This window comes from Manacus candei, unplaced genomic scaffold (assembly GCF_025592945.1).
Source record: "Manacus candei isolate 608988 ecotype Guabito, Panama unplaced genomic scaffold, ASM2559294v1 h1tg000109l, whole genome shotgun sequence".
Taxonomy (NCBI): domain Eukaryota; kingdom Metazoa; phylum Chordata; class Aves; order Passeriformes; family Pipridae; genus Manacus; species Manacus candei.
In genome coordinates this window covers 3,860,411-3,883,998 of record NW_026138157.1, presented here as the reverse complement: position 1 = coordinate 3,883,998, position 23,588 = coordinate 3,860,411, and the positions used below count along the sequence as shown (strand labels likewise).

The following is a 23,588-nucleotide window of genomic DNA, read 5'->3' as shown; positions in this document are numbered from 1 at the left end:
CATTATCAGCGGAAACAAGTGAGGCGGGGGCTGGCTGCCTAACGCATGACACACTTGGTCTGAACCCCTCTCTGTGTCTGGCTGAGGCTGCCGGGCTCACACTGGACAGGGGAAGAATAAGAAGAGACCTGGGGGACCCATGAACCCAGGCTGGGGGCCTGTGGTATGCATGGAGTGGGGTGAAGGTGGGGGATGGCCAGCCCTGGCACGGAGCAGAGTCAGAGGCAGCGGACGTCACCACCAGTCGCCACCAGAACTTGCTCAGGGACCAAATCAAAAGGGGGATTATTGTTTTATGGCTGTGTTAATGCACTGAGATGACACAAAACTGGGCAGGCTTTCTGCCGAGCCGCTGCTGAAGCAGGCTCCACACACCAGCCCGGACAAAGTGAGGTGACTTAGAGCTCAAATGGCTCCAGCGAGGTGCCAGGAGTCGAGCTCCCAGAAGGAAGCCTTGGCGGCCGCGTTCTGCCTTCCCGCTTGAGCTGCGGCCAGTTGTGCATTTTGCATGCCCCGATTATGCAGGCTGCTTCCCTACTGAGCCTGTGAGGAAGGGAACAACCTTTTTCCTCGCAGCTAAAAGATGATATTGTAACCTCCAACCGTATTATTTATTTTTAACCCCTCTAGGAATAACCTGCCATTTAAAAGCTGTATTTAAAAGTTTTCCCCTGCTCCACTGGAAGCGCTTGTTCCTCCTGGCACTAGTCCAAACTGAACTCTGTGGCTTTGAAAAACTAAGATACAAGTCTTAAATATCGACATACACCTGCACAAATACAGACACATAGACACACACACGCAATCATGTAGAAGTCATGTTTTTGGCTGGCATGAATTAGCAGAGTTTAAAAGGAAGCTTAGTGAATGGCACTACTTTCCATCTACTGGGAATCCTAACCCCTCCATTTAAAACTATGCCTACCACTTAGTTATTAACTAAAGGGTAGCTACTAATCAAGGGCAGTCTCTAAATGAAGATATGTGGTGGAGTAGTCGCCATTAAAAAGCTGGCATTTGCCAATAGTTACCGCACAGTGGTAGATCAGAAACCACAGTTTCCCCCTGTATTTATATCAGGAAATATGTGTGCTAATTGTGGGGTACCTTCTGGCAAATGGTCTCTTTCTAAATGGTGGCATCTCTGGCTGTGCGTGAGTGTGCGCCTTGCAGATACATGCAAACACCGTGGCAGCAAGGAGAAATATTTATGTGTGTTCCCTCCAACCCTAGAAAAAAACAACATTTTCTATAGGAACTGACACTGTAGCAGCAAGGAGAAATATTTATCCATGCTCCCTCTGACCCTAAACATGCAACAATTTCCAAGGGAGCCTCTCCACCCTGAGAGTCCCTATTTGGAAACCAGGCCTGTATGTTGATCTGACAGCTACACATGTGAGGCAAACGGGGATACTTCATCCTTGGCACAGCATCCAGTGCTCCAGTCTGCAAGGACTGCATTTGATTTTGGCGTTTATCTAAAATGGCTAAGAGACCACCAGTGCAAAACATTTGTGTGAAGCTTTTGCCAAAACCACAAGTGAAGAGTCTAAATTCCCTGTGTAAATACTTGAGCTTCAAGCATCAAGGATAAAATTTATGCTCTTTTGTGAGGACTGGTTTTAAATAGAAGCCATCTCTGTGGTTTGTGGGACAAGGAAGGACTTTTTTTATTTTGGGGGCTCTGTTGTTTGACTTCTGTAACTCTTTCATCTCTCTGAAAGTACTACACAAACAGGTAATGATAACTGCTATCCAGATCATATCTACATTGTATTTTGAGCAGGATGGTGCACTATGCATGTAGAAACTGATGTCGGACATGGATTTCAATGTGTATATGAACCACTCTACTGCCACTGTAAGAGATATGAGTAGCAAGTTTGGTTTTTTCATGGAACATGCAAAAAGTAACACAGATTCCCTCCAATGACTTAACAATTGTATCTTATATTCTTAATATAATAAAAATAGCTAGACTGGGTTGAGCTGCCTGGGCACTTGTCCTTGCTGGGAAAGTCATGAGCTTAAAATGGGGATTTAAAATAGAACCACAGGGCAGCTGCTTCTCAGGTTACACAAGATGTGTCTTCAGCTCCACCATGACTAAGGGTCCTGCAATCACGTGGCCCTCTATATATTGTGGTGCCATATTACGGGTTCTGAAGGAGATCATCGCAGAGATGATATAGAGAAACTATATGAAGCCCACCAAGTACACCATCAGCCTCAACTGCATGGGACTTTAGCGTGGAGGTCCACGGGCCCTGGCACACAGCACTATCCTGAGAGTAACAGCCTCCTCTCTAGTCCTTCTGTGTCCCACACTGGTGATGAAATTGATGTGGTCTGCACAGCCCTGAGGTGTACAAGATGGGAGGCCCTCCCTGCTCTTACCCAATAATCTCCTCTAGTGTGGAAACAGATTTAAGATTGCAAATACCAGGTTTCTCACCATCTGGTCAAAGGGATCCTGTAAGAGCCTCCCAACAGAGGTACTGGGGGCAAGAGAGCAATCTGTTTTAACAAGGTACCTAACCAACTTACAGAAGGACTGTGTGAACCAGATGCCAATGAATGGATGGAACTGAACCTGTCATTCAGGTGGTCTTTTTCTTGTTCTAAACCTGGAGAAGACAGGCTCTGGGGAAACCTTATAGCAGCCTTTCAATACCTGAATGGGGTTGACAAGACAGCCAGTCAGGGACTTTTTACAAGGACATGTAATGATAGGACAAGGAACAATGGCTTTAAACTGACCAAAGGTAGGTTTAGATTAGATCTTAGAAAGAAATTCTTTACTGTGAGGGTGGTGAGAGACTGGAACAGATTGTCCAGAGAAGCTGTAGATGCCCCATCCCTGGAAGTGCTCAAGGCCAGGTTGGATGGGATTTTGACCAGCCTGGTCTAGTGGAAGGTGTCCCTGCTCATGGCAGGGGGGGTTGCACCTAGATGATCTTCAAGGTCCATTCCAACCCAAACCATTCTATGATTCTATGTTTTAGTGTGTATATGAGGAAATCTAAAAATTGCTAACCTAGTGTTAGAAAAGAAAGAATTGGTACGGGAGAAGAAGAATTGACCAAGAGAGACTCTGGCAGATGATCAGGGATTACTCCCAAGTCCAGCACTAAGAGACAAAGATCATGGGGCTGCCAGACCAGATTTGTCTGTCCCTATAGACAAAGTCAAATCAGGTGATTCCTCCTCCTCTTTGCTACGACTTCAGTGTTCGCTTCTTTGTCACAAATCCAGACAGTCCTACAGAATCAGATCAGATGGCAAATCATGAGGACGGAAATCATACCCAGTGGCCTTCGGGAAAAGCAGGGAAAGGAGTGTTCCACCATTAGGTACACGATGCCTTAGGTGCAAGCTATAGAAAGAATAACAGTTGCGCTCAGAAATGCTCAGCTTGTGTTTGCTAGGAACATATTCCTGTTTTATCTCTTTAGCACCTCTCTGCGGGATCCTATGTGGGATTTTTCCCCATAAAGGGTCTATTTAAAGCTGAAAATGAAGATGGAGGCTCTACTATTCTTCAACTTAACTGTTACAGATGACAAACACAAAATGAACAAAGAGATAAAAAGATAAATAGATATGGGTAGATAGATAGTATCCTAAGGTGGTACTGAGAGTTTTCTGCTCAGCCCACGCAGCAACAGGCGAGGGAGTGGAGCTGATCTCTGGAATTCTACATCCAGTCGACCACATCACATTGCACAGAGGTTTCAAAAAGAAAACACACCTGCAAGCCCCTGACTGCCACAAAGGGCACAGCCACAATCAGCACTAAGGGAAAGTAAACCACAAGAACTGCAGTCCAATCTTAGAGGCAAATATCCCATCTGGATGGAGAGAGCAGGCACACACATGCAGCATTGTGTCATTCCGACATCAATGACATGATGTGTGAAGCTCGATTTTCCTCTGGGGTCAGCACTGGGAAATGACTCACCTGCACTGCAGATCTCAATTACATATTCTGCATTCATTCTGCATGGTTGCAAAGGGGAGTTTTGCACATAGTATGAGGGTGAAACATGCACAGGGACTGTCACTATGTAAATAAAATATCTGCATTGCTGATGATAGAGGAAGATTTTGTTCTCATGCCTTAAATTGGCTCATCATATCCTTAGAGGCTGTACATGGCAGTAGCTCACAAGTGATGTTGATTCCCATGCACTGTAATTTTTTTTTACTCTCTGCTGTTTTTAAACTTTCAAAGAAGAAAATAAGGTAAATTGGACATGACCCCAGACAATGGAAATGAACATAAGAGCCTAGATAAACCTGACAAAGGCCACAATCAAGGCATAAATTGTATCCTTTTGTTGTCCCTCTCCCTAAGCCTAGGCATGACTGGCCGTATAATATGGTATATGTGAAACACCATGCTCCTCAGGCACATCCACAGCAAAGTCCCTGAGCAAAGCACAAAGATGGAGCCAAAGCAGCATCCACAACGTCCCACCTCAGCATGGCTGAGACCAGGGGAACCAATCTTAAATTTTAAGAGATGTGCCTTTATGTCTCATGTCATATATAATTGCAGCCACACGTAGCTGTGTAGCTGGTGTGTCCCAGGGGGTGTTGTGTGTTTGGCTGGGAGGGTGCCTGGGTGTGTATCTGTGTACAGGCAAACAGGCAGGTGCACAGGCAGACATGTGAGCCACTTAACAGGGCATGAACCAAGTTTTTCTGTGTGTCCCTCTGTGCCTGTCTGGTGACAGAAAATCCAATCAATAGCTGGTTAGAGAATAAAGCTCAGCTCCATTATTAAAAAACTCTCAATAAAAAGAAAAACATCTGTTCAAACAGTGTACGGCTACAAATTTGGAGTGCAGGCTGAAGCCTCATCCCTGCCCTGTGCCCATCATGTTCAGGGAGAATACTGCAGATGTTTTGAGATGGGTTTTACATGCACCATTGCAGCAGCTTTGAGCAGACACATCCAAAAATGAAAGACAAATCTATTCGCTAATCTTTCCAACAGATTTTTTTCCAAGCTTTTTCTAAAACAAGTTGTCTCATCTGTATCACACCCTCTCATACGGACTGTTCCCACCTAATAGCACTATCTTTCTGCCATGTCTCCTTATACAGCTACCAACAGGGTTGAGGGAGCAAATACACACAAGCACACACGTGCATACACACAGAGCATACAGAGACACACATGCACAGACGTTTCCAACAGCAATGAGCAGAGCAATAAATTCATACCCTGGAAGGGACAGATGCTTACAGCACCCCTCAGGAAAGACTCCATGGTATGGGCAGACACACCACTATACACACACACACAGAGCCCGGCGCTCAGACAGAGAGACCTGCACACCAGCCTTTACCTCTCCCCCCAGCTCACACACAAACAGTGGTTTTGGAGCAGTTTCCCCACACCGACTGTGATGTTAAGACTAAAACTTTGCTCAAGCTGAAAATGAAAAGTTGCACTGGGGAGAGAAGAATGAGGGCAGGGAAGGGATTTGTTATATTTTGCTCAGAGATTTTTTTTTAATTTTGGCAGGCAAGGATTCCCTTTGAATTGATACATTTCTTTCTCCCAAGAATTTCGAATGATAATGCATAGATGAGTCATAGATCAAGAACAGCGACATGGTGAGCAAGGAGGAGAAAGAGTGTGAGTGAGGGGCACTGGCATAGAAATTTGACAGTACCCCAACTCCCTCCCTTCCTCCCCCCATGCCAAGACATTAATTCTCACAAGTCGGAGAAAATTACTATGCATGAATGCAAAAAGCATGATCAGGAGTAATTAACATGGCTTCATATGCAAATTTTATTAATGCAGAAGTACAAAGTCATTATGCAAATGAAACTTACGTCAACTCTCTTGACAAATATTCATCTCTAAAGCTCAAGTTTCTCCCTTCTAATTTTTTTTTAATTTTTGGTGTAAAACCAAAAAAAAAAAAAAAGTGATGAGGACTGTTTGACAAGTTTGCAAAGTTGTTTTTCAACCGGAGAAATTTATTCTTGCATTGTTGATATATTTTTTTTTCCTGTTGTTGTTGTTGGCAGGTACACGACAGCTCATGGAGGAGAGCGGGAGGATGGGGGACGCGGGCTACCAGCAGCAGGCAGCCAATCAAAACGCCAGCGGCTGTAATGAGCGCGATTGATGACTGTTTGGCTTTACTGCAGGGTAATGAACTAGAATCCAGTCTGAGGAGGAAAAAAATATGAATATTCATGAAGCTGTGCTCCTGCCTTTGATGATTAAAGAAATTTTTAATATTCAAATAAGCGCTTGCCAAGTGATTAACAAAGAACAAGCACGCAGGAATATGGAAATGGAGCTGTGGAAGATTTGGGAGTCACAGTCTGTGCAAAAAAGACAGCACAAAATTTCATAAACAAGATAGGCAGATAACCTAATTCAAATCTGAGCAAATAAAGGGGGGAAAAAAAGAATCACCTTCTTTTTCATCAGTTTTGATATTGCATTAGTCACTTTGTTTTAGAGTGCAAAGGAGAATAAAATCACCAGATGCAATGAGATGGGGGGAAAAATCCAAACCCTGAGAAACCCAGCCCAGCAATTACAAAGTAAGAATCCTGGGTGAGAAATTGCTAGGAAAATGATGACTAAGTCCACAGTCTGCTGTGGGCTATTGCTTTTCAAAAGCAGAAACCTGCCTGATGCTGAGAGCCTACTGGCTGAGAACGGCCAACTTGTTGTATACAACAGGCAGGAGTCGTAAGTATCCTGAAATAACCAAGACCAGTCCCTGCTGTTAAATCCCATTCCTTGGGTAAAGGGCACACTGCAGGGCTTGACCGCTGTCTGGGAGAGGAGGGAGTGCAACAGAAAGAAGAAATATTATTGCCAGGGAAAAGAAAGCAAGAAAAAAAGTGAAAAGGAGGGTGCAAGGAGGTCTCAGCTGCCCGCCCTGGTAATCAGTTGGTAAAAAATGTGTTTTCCATGTCTGAGCCAGAAAGGTCCTCCACTCCCCACAGATTTCTGAGCAAGGATACAAAAATCCAGTCACATTATAAAATGTCTGATAAGTTCAGGCTCTCATAGTTTAATAGCTTCACTAAGGATTCACACTGAAGCACATAGTAACAATATTAGCTGCTAAAATGACTTTGCAGTTAAAATACATCTAATTAGCAGCCAGTGACATCTTTTTTTTTCTTTTTTTTTTTTTTGAAAGACAGTTAACTTCAGGGCTACATTATACCTGAATGAAATGTGGTTGAGCTCTGTCTGTTACTCAAAAGACAGAGTAAGGATATCTTCAAACTCTTAGGGCACTGGAAAACCAACTCACCTTTTTGTTATTAGATCCTGGGGTTTCACAGGCCTGTTTGCCTTTTCTGCAGACCTTTAAAAACTCTGGTTAATTATTTCTTATTTAAAAATCTAAAGAAAGCATAAGCTAGGTACCATTTATTAATTAGCTGGTGTCTTCAGAATGTAAAATTTCAACTTTACTTAACATAAAAATAATAATAACAGCATGAGGACAATGCTACAAATTGCAAAAAGGGCCATGACCAGAACCTTCACAGTTGCCGTGAAAACACATCATGTAGCTAATGGAATCTTTCCCCCTATATCTGATTCATTTTTGGAGATACAAAAATACCCACTATTGATGTACCACAGGAAAGAAAAGGGGGGTCAAGGGGGAGAAGGGAAAGAAAGGAGATGGGGAAAAAAAAAAGAGAAATGCCTAAATGTGAGTAAAGATAAGGTTAAACACCATGCCAGGGTATTGCTGGGAGTCTTTCCTCTGAATAATGCCAAGACCTTTCGAAGATGCCTGTTGTCTCTAGGTGCGTGTGGGCGGGTGAAGTGTGATATTACATAACACACACGCGGCAGTGGCTGTGCACAACCGTACTGATTAAAACACTTGACTGTGAAACTCAGATCTCCATTTCCTGGGCTGTTCACAGCTCGTGTCAGACCCTTGAACACTGTAAATGTTATCCTTTGTCCACGAGATTCTTTGGCTTTATTTTAATCGGTGCATTTTCTTTTTTAATGACAGAGAAGCAACTACCAGCTCCTACAGTTGGTTGCTTTGAAGCCCTTCTTAAATGGCAGTTGAGTTCTGCCATATAAATGTGAATGCTTAGTATTTATGCCACATTTTCATTCTTTCTTTAAAGCACCCCATTTACATATTTCTGGAGAATAATGATACTTCTGCAGGCCAGGTGAACACACATTTCTGCATATGGAGTCAATAGGGAAAAGCATTAAGAGTCAATATTGTAAAAATCAGCCCCTAAATTTAAATGGCTTGAAATGAGCATGCAGCTGTGGTTGCCTGTCAGTAGTTAGATGCTGTAATAATAATAACAACAACAATAATAACAATAATAATAATAATATTTTCATTTCTCTAGTGCCTTCCACGCAAAGCTCTGGAAGTACTTTACAAAGATAAATAAACTGAGTTTGGAACACCCTGTTTGGTTAATAAATATACTAATATATCTAAAGAGCATGCAATTCCTCTCACTGTGTAAAAAAAATCCACATTTTAGTCATCCACATATTTGTGCATGGCATTTTGGAGTCTTGGACATTGAGGGCAAGCTGTGGAGAATTTTACTTACCTAAGAGACCATGCGAATTCACAGAAGGAGCCCACGCTATGCCTGCAACACTTCTTTTGCAGTCCAAAACCCCTCTGTTAGAAAATGGGGGTGTGGGTTGTCACTGGCCCCACTCAGGGACCAGGGTGGGTGGTCTGCAGGGGTATCCAGGTGCCACATGACAGCACTGGCAGCATGCTTATGTACCGGCTCTCCACGGGGGCTCCTGCAGGACCACCCATCCCTCCTTCCCACCTGATGGTCATCTAAACCTGCTCCTGGCCCCTTGTCTGTGCTATGAACATAAAACTAAAGAAAAAATTGAAACATCTGGGCTCATCCCAATTAAATACACAGGGAAAAGGACTCCTGCCTACCCCGAGGCTGCATTCATTGCTTCCCCCTGCTGTGCCCTCTCCCCACCCCACTGACACAAGGCTTTGCCCCAGGAGGACCATATCCCTTTGCTATGAGAGCAACTGGGAGCAAGAGCAGCAGAAAACACGGCAAGATTTGGCCTAAAAACATCATAAGGGATAATTAAATGCAGCATATCAACAGATGTGATAAAAATATAGCACAGAAAACCAGGGGCTTTTCTCATCTCAGAAGGGCAGTCTTGCAGACAGAGCTCTGGGCTGGGAAGAGGGCTGGGGTGCAAACCCCAGGGCATGAGCCACCCAGTCTATGGCACGTCCTTCTCCTGGAGCTCAGCCTTCCCCTTCCCACTGACTGCCTGTCTGGTCTGTTCAGCCCCAACACACTTCCAAACAGAGCCCAGATCTCACTCTGGGGATGCAGAGTGTCTAATACAATGGTGCCCTGATCTGAGCTGCAATGTCCAGAAGCTACCACAATAAACTAACAAATAACAATAATCACCCTGATTTGTGGAGGGTTTTTTTAACAAAAGGCATAAAGGGTTGACAATAAACAGTTCATCAGTTTTCCCAAGTTTGTTCCCCAACTCTTGTAATTAAGTCCTGGGGAGTTCCAATGGTTGTAAAAATCCTTGTGGGGTCTAAAAATTTTAGTCCTGATTATATAATGAATATTTCTATATACCAACAGATATTCCTGATGTAATTGAAACATATAACTCCCCCAACAGACCACCATAGCAATTTAACAAGTCTTGGAATTAATAAAGGAACTCAGTGGATGCAAAGAGTTGTTTCCAAAGGGCAAAATAATATAATCAGGCAGCTAGAGAGAGAAATGCCACTACAAATAATCAGCAGGCTTGACCACAAGAGGATGGTCAAGAGGCTAAAATGAATAGAGTGAAGTGGCCAGGGAAGAGCCACAGATAAGCAGGAGTCACTAACACCAGTGGACTTCTCTGCCTTGGCCATTCAGAGCCAAGCCCCACTTACACCGTCAGATGCTGCTCTGCAAACATATCCTCAGGCTGAATACGGCCTCTGGAAAAGAGAACAGCAGAATTTGCTGCTCGGGTAAGTATCTCTGCCCTGCTCTAAAGTTTGCTTTCTACTTGTAGTTTTGAATTTTATCCATATCTCATGAAAAAAAAAAAAAAACACTGGTGAAATTAGGCGAGATGAGACATTAGCAGCTCTTCAGCTGTTTGGTAGCGAAAACAATTCCTGGAACGGTAGGGAACTTGGGAAAAAGAAGCAGACGAAGTCACTCTGCCCCTCTGTGCCTCAGTCTCCCCATCTGTGAAAATCAGCTAATGACATCCACCTGATTTAGTTAAATGTCCTGGAAACTAAAAAGACTCTGTAACAGCAATATATTAAGCAGCAGCACTGTTAACTGCTTCACTGCTGGAAATACTAAGGAGAACCATCAGGTGATGGCGATGTCCCTGCACAGCACAGATGGACAAACTTAATATACAGACACAATTAGCTTTGGGAGAGAATCACAGCTTCTGTTTTTTTGGCTCACCCCTTGCCAAAAGCAATGTAAGTGTAGGCACTTTGTAAGTGCTGAATTTCAATGTGAAAAATAGTCTACCTGCCTAGTGTGAATGCATACCTCAGACTTAAAGTAATATAACTTTATTGGGGGGGGGAGGAGAGGGGGTATTAATGTGCACATTTATAATTTTAAAAATTTTCCTTGTGCATGGAGCACGTTCACACTCAGCAGAGCAATTCACTAACACATGCAAACTTGAAAAAGCAAAGCAGAGCAAGTGATTGAGGAGGGAGGGAGGGAGGGAGCAACAGTGATTTTTAAAATGAGGGTTCCCTTTGAATTTTGGATCTCCCAGGGAAAAACCAATCCAGCTGTGTGTGTATGAGTGGACCCAAGTCTGATAACTGAATCTGTCAAATTAAATGAGCAGAGCAATCAACTGGAGATGGTAAAACAATCCAACAAATCTACTGAAGATCTGAAGCTTCGGTCTTCAATTCACTAGACACAAGCACAACTGAGTAAATAATGCTGTCTGAATGGAACAGAGGCTAGGAAATTAACTAGCTTTTAAATAACAAAAGAAAGCAGACAAATAAACCAGCAACCAGGAATGTAGTTCAGATTATAATGTAAGTTTAAAAAATGAAATAATGAACCAGTGTTTCATTTGCACAAGGAAGCATGCTGCAAACCTGTGCCCAATCCTCCTGCTTAATAGAACAATGAAGTTGTACCCAAACACTTGGATCCAAACAGAATTTGGCCAATCACAAATGGTATTTAGACAGGATAACCAAACTCTGCACCAGGAGAGGTAAAACACACGTACAGTATAAAAATAACCCTTTACTCCTTTCAGTCTTACACAAAACTAAGAGCAAAGTCAAATATAAGAAACCAAGAACCATTCTAAGTACAGAATTTTTTTTCTGAGGCATATATTTGCTGTACCAGACTTCCCCATAACTCCCAATTTACCCATTTATTTGTACAGAATAGCATCTTTCTCGGTAAGATAAAAGTATAAGACACAAAAAGGCTTTTTATTATCAATTGAAAATGGATGCTGAATACACTTAGCTGGGAAAGTACATTAAAAAAAACCCAAAAAGATCACAAAACAGAGATACTGTACAAACAAGGTGAGGCAAAATGTTCCTTCAAACAGCCATGTTCAGGATGAGGAAGCAATATTAAATTCATACCTATCACCCTAGTAAAATAAAGGTGAGTAGACTTTTGTTTTGTTTCTGATGAAAATGTCAATATACTCAAACAGCAGCTTATTGCTCTATATCACAGTCTATCCAAATCTTTCTATAACCTCTTGCATTACGAGCAAAATCTCTAAAATGCCACCAAATAAAAAACTGAACTAGCCTGTAATTAGTTTCAACAAAGTCATCCTTTTAACCCTAATTTTCTAGATGTAGATGGTATTTCCAAAGTAAGCATTATGAACCTTCCTTAAGGACAAGTAGAATCAAATTGTAAAATCATAAGCAGCAATCTAGTAGCTCTTCCTCGAAGCAAGCCCTTTATTTCCCTGTAATAAATTCAAATCTAGTCTTCAGTCTCTTAATAGGTGATCAGAGAAAATATGCATGCATGCACACCTAAACTGCTACAACAAACCTTATTTTTTAAATAACACTTCAGTCACTAATATAATAAAGACCGTTGTAACACGTTAGCACTGGTATCATTATTCCTTATGATTCAATATTCTAATGACTGGCTGGAACAGAGGTTTATGTTCTGCAGAGGTTTATACCACTATTTAATGTAATTAAGCAAACTGGCAGCCAGTGCCTCTATGGAAATATCATTTCTATCATAGAGTATTCCCACCAGAAATTCAGAGGGATCATAACATACAAACTTTGATTCTGTTTATTTTTTTCCCCTGTTCTGAAACTGATCTGGCATTTCTTCGACTTAGTACTAAGTGGAAGAAGGAATTAATTTGGCTTCTGTAGACATGTTATTATTGACAATACTAATAATCTATGACAAATGGGCCATCCCCGCTCCTCTCTTTCAGCAGGCATAGCAGCCTGCAACACCACTTCGCAAAACCCCAGAGCTGGACTCTTCTCCTGCCAGGAGCCCTGTGAGTGTACCAGCATTGGGGTTTTAAGTAAGCCATTAAAATGCTAATATTCAGCACAGGGCCGGATCCCTGTTACCACTGAAAGCAGAACTAAAGCTCCTCTGGAGACAGGATAAGGCCCTTCCAATGTGATCAAAGAGTAAATACATGCAAAGCTCTGATGGGAGAAAGGATCTTTTTTCTAATTTTAAAACTAAACAGGGAGAGTCCACCAGGCTCATAATCCATGTTACAGTCACATCTGGGATCACTGACATCTGGGATAACAGCAACGAGGAAGATGGGTTCAGGCTAAAAAGTTGCCACCTGGGGTCAAAGAGAAGCAGTTAATACCCAAGATTGTGTCAAAATGGAGTTATTCCACTTGACACAGCTCTGCTGATGACAGCAGATGTGCCCCTCTCTCTATAGATACACTTCATATACATACATGCACTGTGCATGGCTTTGTCGTATCTGCATTTACCCCACCTTGCAAGGGAAGCTCAGCCCCTCACTCAAGCAGGAGGTTTATGGGGCCACCCAAGAGCAAAGGGTCAGGAGCAGAATTCAGACCCAAAACCAGAGTTCACACTCCGCCTACAACAGCTCACAAGCCAGCTTGGTTAAATAAAGGCTCAGTTACCTCTCTCTCCCAGCTGTAAAGCTCTCTGTAGAGGGAAGGAAAAAAACTGAAACAAAACCCACTCCCATTTCTGGGGGAGAATGGGACAAGAAATGATAACAAGAAAGGGAAAATATCTGGTTCCTATTATTGCTATCTCCAGTGCCTTTACCTCCACAAACAGCTTAAAGGAGGGCTTCTGGAACAGAAGTTCAACTTTCCTTAATCTAGGCTCTTCAACTGCCAGGAATCTGGTTACATTTTCTCCTTCTCCAGATTTTAATATTTTTATTTTATATTCTAATCGGGACTAGGGGGAGGAAGAGTGGGAATCTCAGTGTCATTGTAAGAAAGAAGTCACCGGGTTTTGCGATCCAGCAGCTTCCTTGGCAGAGGGAACTGCTGGTTGGCATAATCCACTCGTTTGACAAAACTACTATTTCTGGGCACAGGCTCAAAAACAGGTAGGAAGCAAATGCTGAGAAATAAGGAAGTAAAAACAGCCAACAGATTTTTCACTACCAAGAACGCCAAGAGTAAACATGATTTATTTAGCTGTGTTTAACGTGTCTCTTCTGCACTAGACTGCAGAAATCTGCTTGCATTTAGAGCAGGAGGAGGAGGAGGAGGAGGCAGGGGGGAGGGGATGAAAAGGGAATCCATTACGGCACTCCGCTGGTACTTTCTGAATTGTTCAGTCACACAGTTTTATGGAGTACAAGTATTTTCTAGCCCAAAATATATTCATGTGTCAGAAGAAAGCAGCACTAATCTGCTGTTAATTAACAAGCTGCTGCTAACAAAAGATGAAGGACCCAATTCATACAAACAATATTTACGTGGGTGTCGCATGATTTTGTCACAGATCTTTTCTCTTTTTCTCTTTCCCCCCCTGCCTCCTCCTCTTCCTCAGCACCCAGTTGCGGAGATGCAACACCAAGAAGTCCCGGCTCCTCTTGGAACCAACACCCACAGTGGAGGAGAGGGCACTCAGTCTCGTCCCGACCCAGTCAAACTCAGACAGCATCTCACCTGAGGCACTCAGCTCCAGGGCTCCATGCTCCCCAAAGGAAGGGAGCCTATCATATGCTCACAAGTGAAATTTCCTTAGATCCTTATTCACTTACAAGGGAGAAGCCATCTTCTGGCACTGTGCCCACAGTGGCAACGCTGCCGAGGCTCCAGGAAGCGGCATGAAGCCTCCCATCCTCCATCCATCCTCACCAGCCAGTGCATGCTGAGAGAGGGGATGGGAGACATCACTGTCTTCCCCAGTGCCTTGTTCGTGATTTCACTTTTGTTTAAACCAACCTTTTTGCCAATGAATTTGAGGGTGGGGGGAACATGCTAACAGCATAGAGACTCAAAGGGATTAGGGCTTGCTCAAAAATATCACTGCACACACAAAAGGGTAAGGCTGTGAGAAGTGAATTGGAGGGCAGCTCTCCTGGCCACAGCCCCACTGCCTTCACCTGTTCCTTGCTGGCATTTTGGACAGTAGTGCTTGTGGCCTCATCCAGAGGAGTACTGAGCATAGCAGCCTGCCCCAAGCCCCCACCAGATGCAGCCAGGCACTTCAGAAAATAAACCCATTCACATCTTTTCTGCCTCATCTGAGAAATGAGACTGCATATCTCCTGTGGGCGTCTTAAAGCTGGTGCTGGCAAAGAGATGGGAGAGTTAAAACCAATAGCAACTAGCATTAAAAATTCCTGGACTTGCTCCATTTCTGGGAACAAAGGTGGGGCTGCAGGGTGGGAGAAAGAAAGGGCTGATGAACTCTCCTGCTCTACACCCATCAAATCACGCCAACCTGTTCTACAGAAGGGTTACAGGGAACAGGGTTTAGGCTCTGCTCTGCACAGCCATCACACAGCCAGCGCTGGGCAAAGTGTAGGGACAGGAAGGTGGGAAATGGAAGTATTCAAGCGTGACTTTAGAAGTGCCAGGGTTCTCCTGTGGTGGCATGCTGGAGTGGTATTTCTGCTAGCACAGTTCTCTGCACATCCCAGTTACTGTCTCACCCTGAAGGTCGCAGCTTTCCTCAGTGAGAAACAAACTCCACTGAAGCATACACACATCTGCCCTTCCAGGTTTTCTCTCTGTACCCTTACCCCATTCCCCAAATCATGGATTTTGCACTGCAAAAGTCATAACCACCCTCTCAGCACATCCCCCTGGCACCCTGGCCAGCATCCAGCCCCACCACTGGCTCCCTCCCACAGGACCTGCTCTAGCCTCTGCCCTGGCAGGAGCCTCTGAGAGGGACCAGCCCTGAATGCAGACTAGCACTGACTCTTACCCATGTTGTCCTCTTTGTGCTTGTCCAGTGTCACCTTTGCCACTTCAAGACCAGCGTTTTACAAAGTCCTGGCCTGGGCATTTTCAAAGATCTATTTATTAAATAGCAGTGATATTTGAAACACTGACATTTACCACTTGAAAAGCAAACACATTTAAACAAGAATCTTAAAAGACCTAATGAAAGAGAAACAGATCCATCTGTAATGTATTCTCCACTCACTATCGCTCAAAAGAAATCAAAGAAACCTTTCCAGAAATCAGGGAAGTCTCCAAACAGTGAAGACAATAGGAGTTCCCGAGCTTCCTGTGGAGGGAGTGAAGACAACCAGTGAATTGCCCCACCCAAGAAATGCCTGGAAGCAAGCTGCCGGTCGTGCAGAAAAAACCATAGCCCAAGCAGCCTCAAGGCCCCAGCCCACAGACTTCATCAATCCAGCTCATCACTCCTTCCAAAACAAGCAGGTGCATTTGCTAAGGGTCTCTGACAGACACCACTGCATCCATAACATCCCCTTGATGAAATGTTTCTAATGAGCGTTAATTGTCAGATAGAGAGCATTGAGGATTGAGGGTGTTTTCCTCACCCACAGGGCAGACATGGTAAGGATGAGGCCACTCCAAGACAATGCACTGTCAAAAGCCCCCTGAAGGGATGGGTACTTCTGGTGGCCAGTAAAGAAGTCTTTTGCTCCTGTGTACTAGCCCTGCTAACAGAAACCCACCTTGTGTACCCCTTCGGAGAAACAACTCCAATCAGATATCCTCAGTCAGCTTCAAAATCAAAGTGCATCATCTCAAATGATGAACTTTGCACAATGAGGATAGCATCCTCCAGGGAAGTCTGAGGGAGCCGGCATGGGGGCTAAGGGGTTTTTTAAGGGGGTTTTGGGGTTCACTGTTTTAACTTCTTTCTTGCAAAAAGGCCCTGTACCATAAACATTAATCAAACATTGTATTCTGCCTTTTAGTCTTGAACAATTATGAGTACAGTTTTGTGATCTTTAGCCATATTTACTGATACTCAAAGGCAGATTCTATCTTGTTAGATTGTTATAAATGGGACCCCAGGGAATCGGCACACAGGCAGAGGCAGATGTGAGAGAGCCTTCTCAGAGCTCGGGTGTGCTTCAGTTTTCTACTGCTGAAATTACAAATGTTTTGGAGATTAAAAAAAAAAAAAAAACCAACTTTAGATTCCTCTGCCAGATCATTACAAAGAGCTGTCTGTAGATTCCAAAATAAAAATGCCATTTTGCTGAACTTAATATTTTTTAAGGTTAACTGTTAAATTTCAAAGCATGGTTTACATGTGCTGGCCACTTGTATGCACATAAGTTTCAGAGACAGACACAGAAAAGGTTTCTGGCTATAAACCATTAAAGAAAGAAACCCACAAATTCTATCTCATTCTCTCTTACTTAAACATGTTGTTTCTGCTCAAGACCTGTTTCATAATACCATAAAATAGAAGCATGCTTCCGACTAGATTTGAGAAGCTGTCACATTAAAGGTAAACTTTTAATCTGCTAGAGACAAACAGCACACATTTTTATTTCACAAGAAACAGCTCTCAAGAAATGTTTAAACAAGAATTTAAGAGCTGTGTGGTAACACCACATACAGGGGTCTCAGATAGCTACTGGGTTTAAGCTTCTTTTCCTTGTTGTTGTTTTTTTAATTCTTTAAGTAACCCACTCAAAAGTAGGCTTCTAGGAACAGAGTAACCAAGATGCATGGTAAAGTAAACCTCCAGGCTCGCTTTTATTTCTAGTTAATAGAAAAGAAATGTTTTAACTGAAACACAGGCCTGAATTTCTAGCTATTCATCCACATCTTTTTATTTTCTTGGGACTCACAATCAGATACTTTTAAGAAGTTAATTGTGTCACAATTAGTAACACATTAGTCCTCCGATATTTTTAATAGCAACCCAGGTTTTTCCCCAAGGCGCTTATAAATGGCAAGCTTGGCTATATTCTCCCTTTTTTAAAACTCCCATGCACTTTCTTCTTTAAAAAACTCCCACATGCATTTCACTTGGTCTGAAAATACCAGCACAGATCTTAATCCTGCCAACGCTTACAGACATGCTTAACTTTCTGCACATCAGTAATCCCGCTGCCTGCAGAGGACCGTTGGCGTTACCTACAGCTCAGTGCAGGCTAAGGATGAAATCCAGCCTGTGCTGAAGCCAATGGCAAAACCCCCATTGACGTCAATAAGGTTGTGCTTTGACATCTAATTTGTTGCAGGATTGGGACCATCCTCATTTCAAGGTACTTTCCCAAACTCTTTTTTTTGTTTTGGTTTGGGTTTTTTTTTCTCCTTTTCTCTTCCTGCTCTTTCCCCCCTCACCTCCCACATTCACTCTTGTGGGGCCCCATATTGAGACCACTTGAAAACTTCTGCCTTTCAAATCCCTCCCGAGGAAAACCCCCTCGCTGAGACAGGAAACATCCTTTGCAGGTAAAGCTGAAAGAAACTCTTTTGCTCCAGTGCATGTGTTTGAGTAAACTAATTAAAACCTGGGAACTTGGGTTCCAACTGATGCCAAGAAGCAATCGTTAATATGAGCTGAAGTGAAATGGGAAGCTCCAGACGTTTAAAATTAGCTGGAGGGGGCGGGGGAGGGAGGAGGAAAAAAAAGGAAAAGGAAAAAAAAAAGTAAAAAAGGAGGAAAAAAAAAGTGGAGGGAAAGAGGGAAAGGATGTTTTGTAATTTTCACTGTAAAGTCAACTCAGTGCAGCATGAACTGCACGGAGTTAAAATGAATTTTTGGGGAATGCTGTACAAGGAGGGGAGAAAGCACTGCTGAAAAGCAGGGGAGGGGGAAGCAGCGGCAGCCGGCTCGGAAGCGCCGTGGTGCTATGAAGAGCGGGCAGAAGTGAGCAAACCAGCTGAACCGCTTGCAGAATTAATCAGTAACAAAGAGGCTGGAGCTGTTGGCGGGCTTCAGCCCTTGAACCTGGACTCTGCTCTATAAATTTCAACTTGGAATGGCTCTCTACTTGTTGAAAGACAGGTTGGCTCTGGGCCAAGACGTAGGGGGAAGAAAAAAAAAAAAGGAAAAAAAAATTCCTTCTTGCTCAGGAAACTTCCCTTCAGTTTCTAACTCTTTTTATGAGATAGTAATAGGGCAGTCTAGAAAACGGGAAACAAAAAGTGGGTCTCGAAAGGAAAAAATGAACCAGGAGTTGGTTTAATATAGAAAATAAAACAAGTAGGTGCTAAATTCAAATCTAGATTTTGCCTGCACACAAGTACATCAGCTCTAATAGAAGACTTCAGAGCACCTCGGCAATAATTCAAAGGAGACCTTTACAATTACATTAGCTGACTACAGGTTTGACTCTGAAAATAATAAATGTCTTAAAAGAGGAAGCAGGCTGTTTAATCCCTGTCTGCAGTCTCATCTTGTTCTCTCCTCCCTCACCACTCCACCTTGTTTAAATGACCATTACAAAAGGAGTATAGTATGAAAACATGCAGAACCATCATTTATGCAGCAGCATCTCTTCCCTTTCTTATTTTTTCCCGCTTCAAACAGGGGTGTGCAGGAGAACCGACGCACTCCTCAACCTCTGCTCACTGCCAAGGCAGTTTCAGCCACAAATACTCTGCCACTGCCGTGCTTTCCCAGAGTGAGCAGACAAGGAGTGGCCTGGAGCAGAGTGAGGGGCTGGAGTGCAGAGGGGGGGAGCTGTCAAAGTGGGAAGAAAGAAGGCAAACATCTATTCAGAGGCCAGATGCACTGAGCAAGGTCAGCTGCAGAGACACAGCCCTTTGCAGCAGCTATGCAATTACATCCAAAGTCTGCACAGCACCGAGAGTCCCACAACCTGCGTGCAAGGACCAGAGGACCTAGGACAGCTGGAAGAAGGTCTATAATAATTTTAATTGCTCTTCCAAGATGCTAAAGAGTAGATGAGATGCTCTTTAGCTAGAACAGAGGGGATGATGCTCTGCCGTTTGCAAGAATACATGCAGATAAAATACCCTAATGAGAGAGTGGAGACAGAATATAGTAAGTGCCAGCAGTGATCAAAAGGTGAAATAAAATACCAAAATAAGATACAGCCTAATCAGAGCATGGAGGACAGGGACACAAAATCTCTTCACTAAAAGTGGCTGTTAAGGTAAATTAGATTAATCACTCCCAGCTCCCTTCCTCCCCAGACTCCCTTCATTGTAAACAAGGGGCTTACTCCTGTAAGGCTGAACACCATCCAAGGCTGCTGAACATTTAAAACTATATATGTAACATGCCGACTACAGACATACATCCTGTACATCCACTTTCCAAGAAAACTGGAATCTGCTACTTGGTAGGTCTTTTCCATCTGCAGCTTTTACGACCTTGCCGAGGGACCAGTGAGCAGTGTCCCCCTTTTCTCACTCAAGAAATACGCTACCAAATGCCAGAAGAAGGAGCAAGTTTTAGAGCTGTTGGGCTTAACAGTGGTTAGTGCTGACCATGCTTGAATCTTTCTGCAAAGGCATACATTCAAAGGGAGGAAAAAACAACAACCACTAAGTAACCACTTCACAACTGCCATTAACATTATTAAACTCCTTACAAGTGGTATCTATCCCACCTTCCCCACTACACACAAACATACACACACCCCCAAGCTCTGCAACACGGCAAGCAGGAGCCAAGAGGACTCTCCTCTCCCCGCTGCAGCAACCACATTCATTCCAGTTAAGGGGTTAACGATTCGTTTCCACTACTTCTCTCGAGAAAACCTACAATGAAAACATTGGCTCACGAAAGCGTTCTCACTGCCAGAATGCCACAGCGCGAGTGAAAAGTCCGTTTTGTTTTCATTACATCTCTGGGATTTCCGGCTTAACTCCTGAGCTTAGACACCAAATCCCTAGATACCCCACCCACCCAGTTTTTCTTCTTTTTTTTTTTTTTAATAACATTTCTACTGCACAGCCCACCAATTACCATTTGGAGGGTGGGAGGGAATGGGGAAAAGGAACCATGCTGAAAAGGATGCTCTGATTGGAGTGAGCACACGCATCTCCCAAGACAAGAGCCACCCAGCTACCCAGTTTCTCCTGGCTTCCAGGGTTTTCTGCTGAGAAACGTGGTTTTATTTCTATACCTGGCCTCTCTCTTCTATTTCTTACCCTCCAGGCTCCCATCTTCCCACTCGGCCACCGAAGCCAGTGCTGAAAGTCAGCCCCAAAATCTATGCCCTTTGAAGTTATGTGACATGACATAGAAATTCAAGCCTTTCTTGTACAAAAAGTATGATTACTTCACAGGGGTTTTTTTTTTCTCCTGTTATGATAGAAAAATGTTCCAATCTCCAAAAAAACCTAGAAAGGTTCAACCTTTATGTCACAGCCGATTTGGTCACTGTGCGTAGGCAGCACAGTTCAAACACTGGCTGAGAAAGAAAAACAATCTATGGAAAAGACGTGAAGGGAGGTAACCTCATGCCATGCTATAGCAACATTCCTGTCTTGCTGAAGCAAAGGAACCATTTCTGTGCCTTTCTGTATTTACCCACCTTCGGAGAGGAACAGCAACTTTTTCTATCTCTATAGGAGCTTTTCTCTTTTATAGTGCTTCCATGCACCTGGCTTTCCTTCAGCAACATGCCAATGCAAAATTCCCCTGCAAATACCTACAGACTCCTTTCTTGCAGTCAATACTCCACGGAGCACAAGCACATTGCTATTAGTGTTGCCTATAAAAATCTACCAATCTTTCCATAACAATAATAACCAGATATACATAGGATTTTTGGTCTTTCACACATGGCCCAAGTAATTTCACAAAAGGAACTGAATAAAGGCAAAAAGCCACTTTGTTGGGTGACATTTTGAGTGGGTTCTAACTCTGAGTAAGTCCAGAGTTCTTCCATTTAATTAAAAGAGGGTAACAGCAGTGCCAAGCCAGTACAAACAAGCAAGTTTTGCTCTTAAAGAGTGACTCCTCACATGCATTCACCCCAGAGCAAGAATACTCTGGCCAAGTGTACTGACTGACCTTCTTAAATCCCCTCTCATCAGCCTGCAAAATGGCACTTCTGTCAAAAAGGTTTTACCCAGAATTGTCCCTCATAAAACCAAAGATGACTATAACTAAGACATTAGAGAGAGAGAAAATAACAGCAGCAAGCCCGTTTCTCAGTTCGGCACACCACACATTCAGGGGCAGGTCCCCTCTTGTGTCACCTGATAAATCTGGCATGGTCCTGCCAGTTTCAGGGGAGTTACCCCAGGTGAAACCAGGGCAGAGTGGGGTGAACTGGACCCCCAGCACTCCTCCAGCACCAGCACCTACCGTTTCACCCTCGTGGGAATCCTGCTAACCACATACGGGGTGCGGAAAATAACTTTGAAAAACAGGATGGTGACAGGAACAAAACAAAAAGCTAAAACCAGCAAGGAGAATCGAGAGCATAATATTTCTTGGCCTTTGGTTTTAATCTCCTTTTAAAAACTGTGATTAATTTCACACTGATGCCGGTAAAGCCTTGGTGCCTGGCGGTGCCGGACCCCGGGCAGGACACCTGGGGGCGAGCTGAGGTTGCAGCGGCGAGAGGGCGGTCGGTGGCCTCGGGCTGGGGCTGAGCAGAGGGCGCTGGAGTGGGGCCACAGGGTGTGGTGGAGTTCAAGCAAGGGGAAGGAAGGGTTTTGTAACTGGCAGGTTTCTCACCTTTAACTCTTGCCGGGATTAGCAGGATCTGTGCTGCCACCTTGGTGAGAAGCACCGTGACCACAGCCCTGCGGCTGCAGCCCTGCACACACGCTGATGGGCACCCTCTCTTAGGATCCCCCACGGAGGCAATCACGTTTGTTGGAGACCTCCATGTTGGCTTCCACCGGCAGCCTTTAAACTTTAACCCATCAGCATATCAGCAGCCCTTGGTCATGCTTCAAGCCTCAGCAAACCAGGGAAGGGCCACTCCTGTCCCCAGAGGAGAGCCAAGCTCCCCCGGCATGCCTCCCCACCCCCAGCTCTGGGCACAAGCAGGGCTCTGGGTGAGATCACCTAGCTTGTTTTTCTCTCCACACCCAAGCCAGGACCTCAGCAAGGTCCCAGGGGCAGAAGGCTTGCTCATTAACCCTCTCTCAGGGCACCACCAGTTGACACCTTCCTTGTGTCATGTGTCCTCCCCTTACTGCTCAGCAACACCAATTAGAAAAATGTGTTGCTAAATACCTGGCAAAATGTGTTGCTAAATACAGCAAAGGAGGAGGAGGTGGCCAGGTAACTCCTCTGCACTCAGGAAAACCCAGCAGATGCGAGGGAAGAAACAAGTCTGGAAAAGCCTCACAAGAAGGATTGCGACTACAAGCTGAGTTTCTCAGGCACTGTTACCACACACTTCTGGAAGCCTCTTCTTCTTCACATAGTGTTTTTCCTGGCCAGGCTTTGACAAGTCACTCCTGCAAGACCCAGTACCCCAGGGATATGCTGGTAGCAGCACGCAGTGCCATGGCAGCCTTGGGAAGGGGATGGCCCCTAAGCTCAGTGCTGTTCAGGACAGCTCTTCCCAACCTGCCCGACATCACCGTCACAGTGCTCCGGTTATTTCAGCTTGCATTTTCCTCCCCTCACATGTGAAGGCATCACGATGGCTGTCTGAGTCCTGCAGTTAATATGGGTGCACGAGTCCATAATGGTACATTGTAAGTGAATGTCTCAGGGTAGACAGCAATAATAATTAGCTGTCATGATTTGAAAAAAGGATAATCCATGCCATTGAGTTAACAATCACTCACACAACACACATGGATTTAACTAATCTTAATTTGGAGAAAAATAACAATTCTAAATATATCAAATAGCCTATTTCATGGCAACCTACGGCGGTGTTTATCTCTGGCTTCCAGCACATGCGAGTTATTTAGTTTCTCTCACTGGCAGTTTTACCATTCAAAAGCCTGAAATGAACATTCATGGAGCAGGGGTTGCAGTTAAATCCTGCCTCTGACAGGGAGCCTTTTTTCACGATGCACATCTAGTTCAACTACAATGTGTGGAGCCCAGCACTGGTGGCCAGGACAGGATGAATGAGGAATTCCAATCAACCCCCTCCCCTTTCCTAGCACTATCCTTGC

General features: G+C 44.0%; 1 protein-coding gene across 4 annotated transcripts in view; it reads right to left on the bottom strand.

Moving 5' to 3' along the window:
- The window catches only part of BCL11B (BCL11 transcription factor B), a 97,098-nt gene that overhangs the window by 54,126 nt on the left and 19,384 nt on the right, over window positions 1–23,588 (bottom strand). The gene's annotated exons all lie outside the window — the stretch shown is intronic.